Here is a 17,171-nt window from a genome sequence, read left to right as displayed (position 1 = left end):
TGTCGTATAGGGTTGGTCGGAGTCAGAACCCACTCGATGGCAACGGGTTTTAGGGAACTTACTTTATGCTACATAAAAAAAGAAAATATAGCCATCAATTTACATATTATTTAGGTCAACAATTAGGTTATCAAACACTTATCATTTATTAGTCACCGTGCAGGTCATGGTGCCATGAATAGTGATGTTTATGGTCTCCAGATACCAAAAGAAAAATGGGTAGTGATGGTGAACATTTAGAAATTTATTTCATCTAATAAAAAGGAAATACTTTTTTTCTGATTTTTGATGCTCTACCCACTTTTTTTTTTTTTACCCACTATCATCTGATGCCTACAGCCACGTTTTCTTAGCATTAGAAATATTTGTTTGTTTTTCTGTGAAAGTAATTTACAAGTGAGAACAACTTTCGTGAGGGAAGGGGTCATGTGCACCCTCTGAGGGAGGCTGAGGAATATACTCAGCATTGCATAATCCAGTATATTGGCTGATGCCTTATTGTTTTCCTTGGCAATTTTATTGCATACTCCCAGAAATAAAACAAATTAAGAGAACAGTTTATTGTGATACACTCAGTGATTATTTTTGAAAGCTGGAAGGATATATTTATTTTTACCTTTCAAATATTTTTGATATGAAAATAAAATGGCAGAAATCTTAATGAAAAGTATAATTTCTGAGATTATTCTATAAAATATGAGAAGAACAAAAGAATTTATTTTGTATTCCCCTATGTAATTTCCATCTATCCTATATCAGTATTTTTGAAGATTGGGTTACTTCAGAGTCTATGTCTTATTTTGTTAGAAAAAAATTTTAAAAACTACCAAATTATTTTAACATTGGTCTTTACCACTTATACACAAATCTAATTCCCCTTCAACACTGAAATTTTACCCTCTGTGTACTTAGCTACATTCCCAAATTTCTCACTGGAATGACAAGATTTTGTTAATTTTAGATGAGTGGAATCACAAACATGAATTTTCGTCTAGAATGTGGGCAATTAGTTATAACATTCTAGTTTATGCTGTAGTATAACACCAGTGATTAAAAAAAATCTCTATCATAAAACCACAATAGTGGATTTCTGGATCACGCTGCACGTTATCTTGGGATTTGTCCTCCCTCAGGGACACAGGCTGATGGTGCTTCCCTCATTGTGAAGCAACAGCAATTTATGGAAGGTGTAAAACCCAAAACCCAGTGCCCTCGAGTCGATTCCGACTCATAGCGACCCTATAGGACAGGGTAGAACTGCCCCATAGAGTTTCCGAGACATAAAGAACATGGAATTTCACTCACTGGCTCTTAATTCTTGCCATGGGTTACACATGTCACTTGCACTGATGTTTCACAGTCCACACCTAACTTCAAAGAAAAGGGAAGTGCAATCTAAACTTGAGCCAGGAAGGATGAAGATCAGATGACTAACCCACATTCCTAATCAAGTAGTTCACCCTTCTGGGTCCCAACTCCTCTCCAAAGGAGACAACCAAATGTCCCATTCAGTCATGGAATAAGCTCAAAGCCCAGGATCTCTTGGTGATAAGCAGTCACCAATAAGGTCCATCTTTTATCTGATGACCTGTGAATTATCTAAATTTCCCAGTTATCCAAATATCCAGCATGTCTTGGTTGGACAGGGACAGGATAACAGAAATAAACAGTGGTATTAGGAAAGAAAGAATGAGATATCCACAGGAATCGTGGGTCCCCAGAAATTCTGAAATTCCATTAGGCAGACATTTAAAGGCCCACTATATTTCTGATGAGGAATAGTCACTGATAAGGCCACTTTTCTGCCTCCTTGGAGTAGTTTTCACATTTCATTTTTTTGATAGCATTGCCCCTGGATCTTCTCTCTGAGATATGCTTTTTAAAAGATTCATATTGCCTTATCTGCCATGATGCAAAACCCAAAAAAACCCACTGCTGTTGAGTCGATTCTGACTCATAGCGACCCTATAGGACAGAGTACAACTGCCCCATAGAGTTTCCAAGGAGCGCCTGGTGGACTCGAACTGCCAACCTTTTGGTTAACAGCCATAGCACTTAACCACTACGCCACCAGGGTTTCCTATCTGCCTTGATAATTGTGGAATATACTCTTATGGTTGCTAAAGAGTTTTTTCAACTAACTTTCTGCCCATGGTGATTGGAGTCTGTGATAAAGAGACTATCATTTGACAAGTATTTACTGCCTTCTGCTGATCACATGAGGAGCACACTTCTTCACTCCATCACGCGTTAACCTAGTGATGTGATAAACTTTGCTGAATAGCATGTGGCTGAAAGTGTCTGTATACCACTTCCAAGCCTAGAGTTTCAGCGATATTATATTTTCATATTTCTCTATTGTTTCTTCCATCATCATGAGAAGAAAATGTCTCCAGTAGGTTGTCTCTTTCAAAAACTTATTTAAGTTTTCTAAGCCTAATTTCCTCATCTAAAAATCAGTTATCAGGAGAGAGATCACTAGCTATTTCAAAAGAGAGAACAGAATTCAGATAAGTACTTCAATAGGAGATGAAGGAATCAAGGAACCAAACAAGGGAAGCTGAATCAACTTAGAGACTCCCATCAGTATGTTGCTTCCAACACCCAGAAAACTGTCAAACAGCAGGACAAGGTGGCTTCCAGGACCCCATGGGTGGGGTCCTCATGCAGAACCCAGAACCAAGGTGAGGACCAGCAGACAATATTTGAAACCATGAAGAGAGTGGCTATTTATTCGAAGTGAAATCATGGCGAGCCACGGTTACTTCCAGGAACTATAGTTGAAGTGGGGAAAGAGAGAAGGAGAAATTTGCTGACTTATGTCCTATTGCCTTTCTAATCTTCCGACAGTCTTACATTGTGATTTCCTACAAGAAATATGCTGGCAAAGGATCTTGGGAAATGTAGTTCTCCTTGGTATAGAGTCAAATAAAGTCAGTGAAAATATCTGAAAACCAAGGAGCATTACAAAACATGCTGGCTAATATGAAAAAATAAAAACCAATCATGTTGAGTCAATTACAACTCATAGCAACCGTATAGGGCAAAGCAGAACTGCCTTGTAGGCTTTTCAAGGAGCAGCTGGTGGATTTGAACTGCCAACCTTTTGATAAGTGTCAGCTTTTAACCACTGAACCACCAGGACTCCAAGCTAATAATCCAAAAAAAAAATAGAGCCTGTCTTATATGGTGTGTGTGAGCATCTTCATATCTAGAGTTTTTTTTCTTAAAATCTGCTTTGTTTAATATTTTATAGCTAAACCACCTTTCCTTTTAATTAATATTTGTCTTATGTATCTTTTTGACCTTTTAAATTTCATATATTCTTTGTCTTTATATTTAAATATGCCTCCTTAAAATTTCACTCAAGTAAAATTTTGCTGAAGATAATTCAAAAATGGCTGCAGCAGTACATCAACAGGAAACTGCCAGAAATTCAAGCCGATTCAGAAAAGGATGTGGAAACTAATGGGCCGCAACTACCACAGCCTCCACCAGACTGAGTCCAGCATAATTAGATGGTGCCCAGCTACCACCAACGACTGCTCTGACAAGGATCACAATAGAGGGTCCAGGACAGAACTGGAGAAAAATGCAGAACAAAACTATAACTTACAAAAAAAGACCATACTTACTGGTCTGACAGAGACTGGAGAAACCTCAAGAGTATGGCCCCTAAGTGTCCTTTTAAATCAGTACTGAAGTCACTCCGAAGGTTCACCCTTCAGCCAAAATTTAGGCAGACCCGTAAAACAAATCAAGACTAAATGGGCACACCAACCCAGGGGCAAGGATGAGAAGGCTGGAGGGAACAGGAAAGCTGATAATGGGGAACCCAAGGTTGACAAGGGTAGAATGTTGACATGGTGTAGGGTTGGCAACCAATGTCACAAAACAGTATGTGTATTTATTGCCTAATGAGATATTAATTTGCTCTGTAAACCTTCATCTAAAGCATAATTAAAAAAAAAAGAGAGAAAAATCAAAATATCTACCTGATAACATTTGGGAATTACTGTTATTTCCATCATTGCTATCACATAATAACAATTATAACATGTGCATTGTTAATTATAATTACAACATTTATTGTGCACTGTCAGGAACAGTACCAAGTACTTTTCATACATTGCTCATTCCATGCCCATATTAACCCCATGAAGTAGGTGCTATTATCACATCCAGAGTCCTGTGGATAGTAATGGGTAGGAATGTAAACCTAGGTTGAAATTCTTAACCACTGTTACATTAACTTCAGTTCTACTTCTGGCCACGGTGGTTCTGTTTTTATATATTAATTGATTAAATGTATTGAGGAAGACTGAGACTATAAACCTAGAGAGATAAATTTGAATATGTAAGTATATAGCCAGTGGAAGGATTTCAAAGGGTAATGGAATCAGGGTATTATAATGAAGAAAGGTCTGGATCATTGGGATGGCAGACCAAAGAGTAAGAAACACTAACTCTTCAGATGAACTATGTGAGCACTACCCAACTGGCACAATGGTAAGTTCCATCACTTGTCTTGTCAAAGAAGATATGACATAATGAAGCCATATACAGCTGTATTTCTGTATGACTTGATTCTGATCCATTGGGCAGACAACCATGTATAATGACTCTGATCTACAAGAAACATGTGCTCTGTGTGCTAGGCTTTGGGTACACAGATATATGTTCCCTTTCTTTTCTTTTCTTTTTTAAAAATAAGTTGTGGTTAAATAAATATTAAAATAAAAAAATCCTGATTTGAAAGAAAAAAAATAAAGAAAATGACACGGAAGGAGGGATATAATTGCTGATGTCCGGTGGATCTTGGCTAAAAGCTGAGAATACCAGAAAGATGTTTATTGTTGTTGTTATTAGGTGCAGTGGAGTTGCTTCCGACTCATAGCGATCCTATGTACCACAGAAAGAAGCACTGTCCGGACCCGTGCCATACTTACACTCGTTGTTATGCTTGAGCCCATAGTTGCAGACACTGTGTCAATCCATCTCATTGAGGGTCTTCCTCTTTTAAAAGCTGACCCTGTACTTTACCAGGCATGATGTCCTTCTCCAGAGACTGATCTCTTCTGACAACATGGCCAAAGTATGTTAGATGCAGTATCACCATCCTGGCTTCTAAGGAGCATTCTGGCTGTACTACTTCCAAGACAGATTTGTTTGTTCTTTTGGTATATTAAATATTCATTGCCAACACCACAATTCAAAAGCATCTATTCTTCTTCAGTCTTCCTTATTCATTGTCCATCTTTCACATGCATGTGAGGCAATTGAAAATACCACTAATGCTTGGAACCTGAAATATACGAAGTATGAATCTAGGAAAATTGGAAATCTTTAAAAACGAAATGGAACACATAAGCATCGATATCCTAGGCATTAGTGAGCTGAAATGGACTGATATTGGCCATTTTGAATCGGACAACACATAGCCTACTACGCCAGAAATGACAACTTGAAGAGGAATGGTGTTACATTTATCGTCAAAAAGAACAATTCGAGGTCTATCCTGAAGTACAGTGCTGTCAGTGATAGGATAATATCCATAGGCCTATAAGGAAGACCAGTTAATATGACTATCATTCAAATTTACGCAGCAACCACTAAGAACAAAGTTGAAGAAATTGAAGATTTTTTTCAGCTTCTGTAGTCTGAAATTGATTGAACGTGCAATCAGGATGCGTTGGTAATTACTGGTGATTAGAATGTGAAAGTTGGAAACAAAGAAGAACAATTGGTAGTCGGAAAATATGGCCTTGGTGATAGAAACAATGCCGGAGATTGAATGATAGAGTTTTGCGAGACCAATGACTTCTTCATTGCAAATACCTTTTTTTCACCAACATCAACGGCAACTATGCACATGGCCCTCGCCAGATGGAATACACAGAAGTCAAAACGACTACATCTATGGAAAGAGACAAAGGAAAAGCTCAATATCATCAGTCAGAACAAGGCCAGGGGCTGACTGTGGAACAGAAAGATTTTTATCTGTGTTAATTATTGACTATTCAAAGGCATTTGACTGAGTGGATCATAACAAATTTTGGATAACATTGCAAAGAGTGGGAATTCCAGGACACTTAATTTTGCTCATGCGGATTCTCTACATAGACCAAGAGGCAGTAACTGGAACACAACAATGGGACACTGCTTAGTTTGAAATCAGAAAAGATGTGCATCAGGATTGTATCCTTTCACCATACTTATTCAATTTGTATGCTGAGCAAATGATCTGAGATGGACTATATGAAGAAGGCAGCATCAGGATTAGAGAAAAACTCATTAACAACCTGCAATATGCAGAACACACAGCCTTGCCTGTTGAAAGTAAAGAGGACTTGAAGCACTTGCTGATGAAGATCAAAGACGTCAGCCTTCAGTATGAATTACACCTCAAAATAAAGAAAACAAAAATCCTCAAAACTGGACCAGTAACCAACATCGTGATAAATGGAGAAAATACTGACGTAGTCAAGGATTTAATTTTACTTTGATCTACAATTAACTCCAGTGGAAGCAGCGGTCAAAAAATCAAAGGATGTATTGCATTTGGCAAATTGGCTGCAAAAGCCCTCTTTAAAGTGTTAAAAAGCAAAAATGTCGCTTTGAGGACTAAGGTGCACCTGACCCAAGCCATTGTATTTTCAGTTGCCTTTTGCCACTTCTGCATGTGAAAGATGGACAACGAGTACGGAAGACCAAAGAAGAATCGATGCCTTAGAATCACAGTGTTGGTGGAAAATATTGAATATAAAATGGACTGTCAAAAGAATGGTCAAATTTGTCTTGGAAGAAGTACAGCAAGAATGCTCCTTAGAAGCGAGGATGGCGAGATTTCGTCCCATGTAATTTGGACATATTATAAGGAGGAACCAGTCCCTGGAGAAGGACATCATGCTTGGTGAAGTAGAGGGTCAGCAAAAATGAGGGATTAACACAGTGGCCGCAATAATGGGCTCAAACATAGAAATGATAGTTAGGTTGGGGCATATTGGGGCAGTGTTTCATTATGATGCACATAGGGTCGCTCTGAGTAGGAACCCACATGAAGGAACCGAACAACAACAATTAAAATACGAAAAGGTTTTCTCCAGTCTAGATTCTTTGCTCGGAATATTTAGTCTATTTACATTTGCTGAAAAACTTATGTTTTTCAGCTTATTAGTTTTTTTATTTTAAATTAAAAAAAACTTTATATTATTCAATGTAGTGATTTTTAGTTACTTATCTTCTCTGTGTCCCCCCTTCATCTCATTCCTGTCTTCTTTGGATTGATTATTTTTTTGCATTTCACGATTTCTTTGTGTCATTTAAGACAATATGCACTTTACTTCTTTATGTTTAGTGATAATCTAGGACAATGTACCATACACTTAATTAATCAAAAACTAATTTTATTACAACTTCATCTACTCAAACAATAAAAGGTATTATATATTTTAACTCATATCTTCACAGCTATTGCTGTCTAACAAAACACCACAAAACTTGGCAGTTTAAAACAATAAGTTATTATCTCCCCAGGATTCTGGGTTGAGTGGGTTGGTTCTCTGCTAGAATGTCCATTTTGAAGTTGCAATCAGATACTGGCTGGAGTCATCTGAAAACCTATTGGGCTGGATGTCCAAGAATACTTCTTCACTCCCATGTCTAGTGCCGCAATGCTGCTCCATGGGACCTCTCTCTCCAGCAGACAATTATGGGCTTTTTATGTGACCTACAAGTTCTTGACCGAGTTCTCAGCCACTCTACTTGGTGCCATTCACTGAGAAAGAATTTTCTGCAGATTTCCTGGACCTACTTGAGGAGCTGGGAGGTTAATTTCTAGCTAACTCAGACACAATTGTGTTGTCCCTTACATTCCCTGGTTTATTCAGAGTTCTTCTGAATCCTCACCTTTAGGGGCCTTGTAGTTTATCTCCTGTTGTCCATGAAACACAGAGCCATGAAAGTTGATACAGCATTGTTTTTTTATTTCCTTTGACTAATATTCTGGTAAAGAAGCTAATTCCTTCTGCCTTATTTTTCTAATTACTGTTTTTATTTGTGTATGTGTGTGTCTGTGGTATATATATGCAGTTCTTTAATGCATGAAAGAAAAACTTAGATCCACATGCCTATAATCTGTTTCCAAGTCTGTCTATCTATCTATTCAACTAGCTCTGTGTGTTGGTTATGATACCTCATCTGCCATGTTTCCAGGCACTGAAGTCTCTGTCATGTTATTTTCACATTACTAACTTAAATTAATCTTGATAATACATATATTTTTAATTTTAGGAATGCTGTTTTTATAGACAGAATAGCTGTATATCAGAGAAGCTAACTTACCCAAGGTACATGTTCTTAGTTGACTGATCCCAGACGGCAACCCCTGGCCCTCTCACAGAAAAATCTAAGTGGTTTTCCTCAACCACATTGTTTTTGATTTTTCACTTCTAGAACATCTTAAAACTTTAATCAAAGCCGAAGTGGTAAGACTTCTCTGTAATATAAAATAATTCTAAACAGATAAAAATATTATTTTCAGAACAATGGTTCCAGATTATATGAAGTAGGGAAAGAGAATTATAACCCCTTTTATTCAAATGTAGTTCATATCTTAATTATGGGTTTTAGGTAACACATATATTCACCTGAGCACTATTCCAGTGTGTGTGTATGTGTGTGTGTGTGTGTGTGTATCCACAAAGCACAGCAGTTTAAAACAATTATTTATTTTGCAAATGAATTTGCAATTTCAGCAGGTTTCATCAGGGACAGCTCATCTCTACTCCACGCTTCATCAGTGGAAGTGGCTCAACTGGGAGCTGAAAGATACACTTGCATGATGTGCCACCAAGGACTGAAAAAAATGGCTTTGAATTTGGCCGGGCTCTCAGCTGGGGATGTGCACTAGAAGTCTTCGTTTCTCTCTTTGTCACAGCATGGGGATTATATAATTGCACCAACACAATTACTCTTAAGACATTTCTTAAAATAGGGAATGGGGTAGCATACAGTCACTTGCAATTCTAAAATTCTGGTAGAAATTGTTGCCAGCTCCTTAACTAAGATTCAGTGTGATTCTCTGGGAATTATTCTACATGATTTTTGCCTCTGCTTTCTGAGTCACCCTTGCTCTACCATGAGAAAACTGAGTAGTCACCTCAATCAGCTTACTCCTTAGACCAAACTAGTGATATTTCTGTCAGAAAAACATGCTTGCAAACATTGTGAGTTTTCCATGAATCTTACTGGAATATACTCCATTAGACAAAACCCACAACTACCAACCTTGGGCTTCCTGTGACTCTGCTGCACTACAGTGCCCTGAAACATTTTAGTAGTCCTATATATTTTTAACTAAAGAGAATCTACAAGACTCTCAAGATTTATAGAAGGTCTTTTGTCTCTTTGGGTGTTTATTTAAGGTACAGTGTCTTAAATCGTCCTGAAGCCTTAATAAATGATTTTAGAGTCACAACTTGTGTTGGATCTTTGGCCTGAGGCCCTTTCTTAATTTGAGACTTCTTCGCTGAAAGAAAGTTTTATTTTTGAATCCACTGTGTACTGACTCCTTTGTACACAATATATTTTTTTCTTCAGCTCATCTCTCTACTCTTACGTTTTAACATAGGTCATGAAAAGCCAATTAGCATTTTTATATTCTGTCTGGAAGTTTCTTTAACAAATCTTCCCACAGCAACATTTTGCAAATATTTCTTGATGTCTTCTTATGTATTTTATGTTTGATGGTCACATTGGGTCCTTATTTCATTTGAATTTATTTTATCTTCATTATGTGATTTAGGATCTACATTTAGTTTTCAAAAGGTATTATCCCCATCAAAATTAATGATTTCCATTATTTATCAAAAAATACAAATTATACACTTATCATATGCTATTTAGAAACTCAGTCACTCATACTTATTGCCAGAGCCCTAATTTCAGAGCAAAAACACCATTGCAAATTATAACAGGAGGACAAATATAATTTTTAATTAGTTTACCATATATAAAAACAATCATATAGGAACAATGGAGCCAGATTGGCAAAGTAAGAGCAAAATAACTTGATAACACAAAAAGAAGAATTTAAATGGGATGAACAAAATAGCAAAACAATATTTTAGAAATGTAACCTGTATCCAGTTTGGTTGCTGCCCTTTTGGCAAATTATGCTCAGCACTGATATCACATAAAATGTCTCTCCAGCCACCTCCTCAAGGCACCCTTGACTTCTTTATTTCTCACACTGTATATAAGGGGGTTCAAGACAGGTGTGAAGATGGTATAAAACACTGAGACCACCTTATCATGGTCCTCTGAATCGTTAGATTTGGACCTCACGTAGATGAACATGATGGTGCCATAGAAGAGTCCCACAACCACCAGGTGAGAGGAGCAGGTCTTAAAGGCTTTTTTCCCAGCTCCAGCTGACCGCATGCAGAGCACTGCAGCCAGGATAAGACTGTATGAGGCCAAAATGAGAGACAAAGGGATCAAGAGCATCAGAATGCAGCAGACATACATGAAAAACTCAAAAATCGTGGTGTCAGCACAGGCAAGGCGTACCAGTGATGGTGCTTCACAGAAAAAGTGATTGATTTCCCGTGAGTGACAGTAAGGGAAGCTCAAGGTGGCACCAGCCTGCATCAGCCCATCGATCCCTCCCAGGAGCCAGGAACCTGACGTCACGAGTAAACAGAGCTTCTGACTCATGAGAATGGGATAGCACAGTGGGTGACATATGGCCACATAGCGGTCATAGGACATGGCCGTTAAGAGGAAGCATTCACTCCCTCCCAGAGTGAGAAGCAGGAAGATCTGGACTCCACAGCCAGTGGGAGAGATAGACCTAGTGTCCATCAGGTAGTTGGCTGCCATTTTGGGAACGATGGTGGAGACCAGCATCACGTCCATGAAAGAAAGCTGGCTAAGCAGGAAGTACATGGGCATGTGGAGTTGAGGGTCCACATGAATGAGAATGATCATAAGGGTGTTGCCCATCAGTGAGGTGATGAAGATCATAAGCACCATGGCAAACAGGAATAGGTGGATCTGTGTGTGGTTAAAGGCCCTAGAAGAATGAAGTTTATTCCTGTGGTGCCGTTTGCATTGACCATGGCTCTACTGGTGCCTGAAAGATGTAAAATGATGCAGAAATAAGATTTGTTTAAAAGGAAAAAAAAAAATTTTTTTTTTTTTTAAAGGAAGCTTGTAAATTTTTTGTACATATCTTTATGAAAACTTGATCAAATGACTTGGGAAATCTCAGACTTGGAGGGCTAATTGCTACTTTAATCTTTCACTTACAAACAAGATTTTTGCCATAGCATAGTACTATCCATCTCTGCTGTTACTATACATTATTTTTTATTCACACAAAATTAGATAACATACATGTACAGTAGTACAACTTACACCTCTATTGTTTTTTAGTAATTTGTCAGTATGCCACACGTAATTTACTCATGGTGTTAAGAAATATTACTTATGCAATCCGAGTTCTTTACACTTTGGGTATTTCTATATTGAAGGAAATTCAGATTTATGCACTTTAGTAGGTATTGAGGTGATATGCCTATAGTTATTACTTTTGCATGTGTTTTAGATATTTGCTTAATGGATTCTCACATGATTTTCTTCAATATCAAGACAAATAAATTACAACTGATAAAACTAAGTTTGATGGGGAAAAAACAAAAGCAAAAATTCTCTATTCCACACTTACACGCAGCCTGTGCTCTAAACACACTAGGCTTTCAGCCACCACAGATACTACTGTACCCATCGCCATATCATTTATATTATCATGACTTGCTTTCCTGATCATGGTGCCTACATCTCATTAAGTTTAGAACCCCCTCAACATTTAAACTTTTATGTATTATGTTCTCAAACAATGCTGCTGATTTTAATTTAATATATAATATATCCATTCTAAGGGAGCCCTGGTGGCACAGTGGTTAAGCTTTCGGCAGCTAACCAAAAGGTTGGCAGTTCAAACTCACCACCACTCCTTGGAAACTCAATGAGGCAGGTCTACTCTGTCCTATAGGGTCAGAATTGACTTGACAGCACAGGTGTTTGGGTTTTATCCATTCAAAAAAGTTAATAATTTCATAAATGAACATAATTTGTATTGCATGCAATTTTCACATAAATTTGGACATCAATAATCTTATACTTCTAAAAGTAGAAGACAAAAACTAATCCACTGATTATGACTTATCCAAATGATATTCTCATATAAGGAACCTGAGGTCCAACATCTCCCACAGGTAAAATATACAGGTACTCATTCACTTTCAGAATAGCTCCTCTTTTCACTAGAACCTATAACTTCCGTTTCTTTTACGTCTAAGTATTTTTGGTGGTAGGAATGGATGCACATGTAAATGGATTCACCTATTATACTTAGGTAAGTGGTGTCTTTTGCTCACAAATTCAAATTGTCAAAGAGAGCTGTGAATTCAGGATTACCAACAGTATTATGTTTGGACTTCATTCATAATCTGTGGTGTAGTAAATCTTTTTTTAGTTTTTCTGTAATTTATTTGGAAAACATTGCAAATTTTGTGAATGGTCTATGGTCTTCACACCTTTAATACATATTAAAATTTTTTGATTCTTAGTATATACCAACATTGACTTTCATATCAATAAAATATGTAGATGTTCCATTTTTCAAAATTGATATAAATATGCTATAATAGTGAGCATATCATTCTTTTATGCTTTGTTCCCTCAAATATATATATTTTGAGTGAAATATATATTCAGTTTAATATATTTTTAACTACTGCCAAATTTTATTACATCATATAGATGTATATATATATAATGTTTATTTAAGAATACTTAGCTTCTTTCCAATCTTTTGTTAATATAACCCATATCCTTGTGCATGTGGCAATATTTTCTCAAGTAAATATTTCACTAGAATATTTTGGGTTTAAGATAATTGCATCTCCACCTTTTACACTCCAGTCAACTGTCAATTTGTGTGATAATTCCTCCACATATTTTACTGTTAGATGCGATAATTAACAGCAATCATGTAAGTGTGAAAATAAATTTAAATTGCATGTCACTTAAGTTACATGGCAGAAACTCTTTTAATCTATTCATCGACCTCTTGGATTTCTTCTGCAAACTGTGAATATCTCTAATTCATGGTTTCTAGATTGTTTGGCTTTTTCTTAATAATTTAAAGAATTTCTCATGTATTTTGTAATTTATATATTTAATTATATATTTAATTTATATATCTTTATAACTTGTTATTTATATGCATTGTGAATATCTTCTCCAGTTGATTTTATATATTTGACATTTTTGTTATTTTGGACTGAAGTTTTGCATTTTATATTACATATATTTGGGATACTTATATGATATTAATAATTGAATATTAATGTTCTGCATTTCATTAATAGGTTACCATTTTAAACAATTTCAATGTTATTTGGATCAAACAACTTGTTATTGGTATATAAGTTGTTTGAATCTATGATCATTGTTGATTTAATATTACATTGTACTGTCTTTGCATGCATGAATATTAAACATATTAAACTCACAAAATGTATTGCTATAGTTCATCTTTTAATTTGTAGTCTCTGATTTTTTTTTTTAAACGAAAGAGGGATAATCAGTGTTCTTAAAGGCCACTAAAACATAGGTGTAAAGTAGTCTGTGTCTGTAGATTTTTTTTTTTTTAAATAATGTATTCACTTTCCTATTAGTTTCAGGTAAGCTGTGTTTTCCTATTACTTTTTAAATTCATATGACTTTCTATTTTTAAGGAAACATTTTCCTTTTCTAATCTATTTTCTTTGTTAGCGTTTCTCACTGCATTGGGTGGATGGACAGGTCTGTGTCTCTGGCTGCCGCTGAACTGGAGGTCATGACATGCAAAGTTCATTCACTTAAGCCTGCCCTGGGTCAGGGCATACTGGGTATAGACATACAAGTTACGAGTTGCTTAAATAACATGAAGACTAGGAGTCAGAACTCTAAAGACCTGTCCATATTTTGTTCACAAATATGTGTTATATTTGGGGAAGGTCACTTACTTTCCTATGAGCCACTCTCCTTGTTTCCAGACTGGGAAAATTCGCAGACTTTGGTAGACAGCTGTACTGGAGCACTGTTTTCAATTGTTTCCATCTGGCTCATTCTCTGCTTTGGCGATTTGATAACCACCTGCGAAGGCCCTGAGCTTAAGGGCAGCTTTCCAATGTTTCTCAGATGCCAAGATTCAATGAATATGATTTTGAAAGTCTTCTGTAGATTTAAATTTAAGATGAAATTATTTTAAATTAACTGTATTTGAAAATATTATCATATCAGGCATTCTATTCACTGGACAAACAGTTCATATAATGTGAAATATATGTATATTTCACATTTAATCAGTATAAATTACGAAGTTCAGAAAAGTTACATGACTAATCTAATAATAAACATTTAAACTGGTAGCTGTATTCATCTGAAGGTTGTCTGAACATAGAAGTACATATTTAATGGCCAGGTTTCTGGAGTTTGAATACCTATGCCACTGTTTAGTAGTTGGATAAATTTGAGCAATATGCTTAAACCTCAGTTTCATTATGTGCAAAATGAGATGACATAATAGTATCTACTATAGGATTATTTGATAACTACAAAATAAAATGTATATAAGTACATTGGAGAATGCATGCACAAGAAGATAGCTCTAAAAAGTTATTGATTATTATCATTATTATATTGTTATTGGCCATACATAGATGTTTCCTACCAAAATATTTTGAAAGTAAAATTAGTATTTTCCCATAACTCACATGTAATGTAATGTTACTTATTTCATACCAAAGAACAAAAATATCATTACATATCAGTCTTCATTTTTCAGCATAAGTGACATGTTTTCTGTGTTCCTTGAGATTTTTCTGTCTGCCCTCTGTCTGTCTACCTTCTATGAATTTATTTTGAACATAGAGGAAACACTCATGACCATGGTAAATTTAATTATTCCAAGGCTATTAGGTTACTTGATTATTAATTTTACAATGTGTTCTCATGCCTTTAATATTCAATGTGTTATAAGAATTGTAATAGATACCATGAAACTTGCCACAAATTCAATAATGTCTCAAAATTCAATCAAAATTTTTTAAAATAGCAGGTAAAAAGAGAAAATATTATCCGTATTTCACATCAAAAAGGCAGTTGTTCCCAAGTGAATTCAATTCTGTGTAATTCCACACTACCAAAGTACAAGAGGGTATGTAGATCAGATAAACTTCTAGTTGTCTATAATATTTCTGTACAATTTAAAAGAGGATAAAAATGTATTCCCATTTATTTTCTAGTTGTATAAAGTGGGTAATTGCAGAGAGCTCAGAGTACTTTTAGATCCATTGTCACATTTTTCTGTCTACCTCAATGTGGAGTTCCCAGAATTAGCAAAGCTTCCCCTTTCTCAAAGGTACACTCTATGTTACATACCCACCTGTCCAATATTCTGGCCTGGCACTAGTATGTTCATTTCTTCAATTCAATCCAAAACAATTCCAAGCCAAAATGACTCTTACTTCACATCTGCATGATATAGATGGAGTAACTCAGACATAACAAGGATTTTTATAACTGTAGCAAACAATGTCCCAAGTCCTATGTTAACCCTGGATGTGCATTTCCTCATGGAATGTCACAACAATTAAATGAGGTAAACTGTCACTGTTTCAGATTTGCAGATGAAGGACTGGAGGGTTAGATTAATTTATTTTTCCCTGGTCTCAAAAGTAGGAAGCATGGGTCCAAAATCCTGGTCATGAAAGTAAACTCCCCACAGTTATTTTGGGCTTGCCAGCCAGTTTTTTGTTCCAATTATTATCTTAATAATGACAAAACTTTTTGAATAAAACAGACAACATAAATAAAGGAAAAAAAACTTTTTGAATAAAACAAACAGCATAAATGAAGAATGGACCCTCAAACACATCGTTGTTGTTAGATGCCATTAAGTCACCTAACACACGGCTACCCCGGGCAAAATGCTGCCCAGTCCTGCGCCATTCCCATAATCAGGTGTTGATCGGACTATTGCCATCCATCGGGTTCACTTTGGCTGACTTTTCAGAAGTAGATCGCTAGCCTTTTCTTCCTAGTGCATCTCAGTCTGGGAAATCTGCTGGAGCTCACTGGAGCAACTGTGAGTTCTGTGAAGTTAGGCACCTCTCTTATAAACTGTGTGTCTCAGGTTAGTGTATTTAAAATGGGTAACTGTCTTACTTTGTAAAAATGAAAAAAGTGCATGTAGAATGTTTAATTAAATTATTTATATTTAGTATGTTATCAAACATAAATTTTATCTCTACACAAACTTTTTCCCAAAGAGAAATTCATGAATAGAGAATTTAATAGAATCAGATACATGCATCCATTTACCTCAGAGTCAGAGTATTAACTAAGACTCAACTTTCCGAAAAGCTTAGTACAGATCGTCCCCGACTTAAGACATATTTGAGTTACAACGAACTGCCCTATGACTATCCTTTTTTTTATCTTTGTACATCTTATTATTAGTAATATGTACTACATATAACGTTGTAGCACGTAATTTGTTGATGTTATCATTCTCTTGCCAATCCCAAAGACAAATAAAGATTGGATTTATAAAGATATTGTTAATAGGAGACAAAAATAATGAATATTTTTTAAAAAATTAGATATTCTACTTATATCAGAGCTGACTTATGACAGAGTCTTCAGAATGGAACCCTGTCTTACACTGGGAAATACCTGTAATATTATTTTCATAATTACAATTTGATAAAGATACATTAGTGCAATATAATCATGAAAGGATGTTTTTTCTCACTGGAAATTAATACATAGTTTAAACGAAATTTTTATAATTTCTATGCATTCAAACATTATACACTCAATGTCTCTTTATGATATTCATTACCAGTAGGGATGCAATGAAGATTAATCTCAGGGTAAAAGTGAAAAATCCTTTATTAGTCAATTTGGCAATATGGAGTGAGAGCCAGAGAGCTAGTCTTGTCCCTTGAAGCATTGCCATACCTTGTGGATATCGTTCTAAAATATGACTAAAAAAGAAGGGCTGGGAGGAGACCCTGTAAACACAAAGGGCTTATTTTGCAAGGTTTTCCACA

Source organism: Loxodonta africana, unplaced genomic scaffold (assembly GCF_030014295.1).
Source record: "Loxodonta africana isolate mLoxAfr1 unplaced genomic scaffold, mLoxAfr1.hap2 scaffold_41, whole genome shotgun sequence".
NCBI lineage: Eukaryota > Metazoa > Chordata > Mammalia > Proboscidea > Elephantidae > Loxodonta > Loxodonta africana.
Note: the sequence above shows the minus strand (reverse complement) of the source record.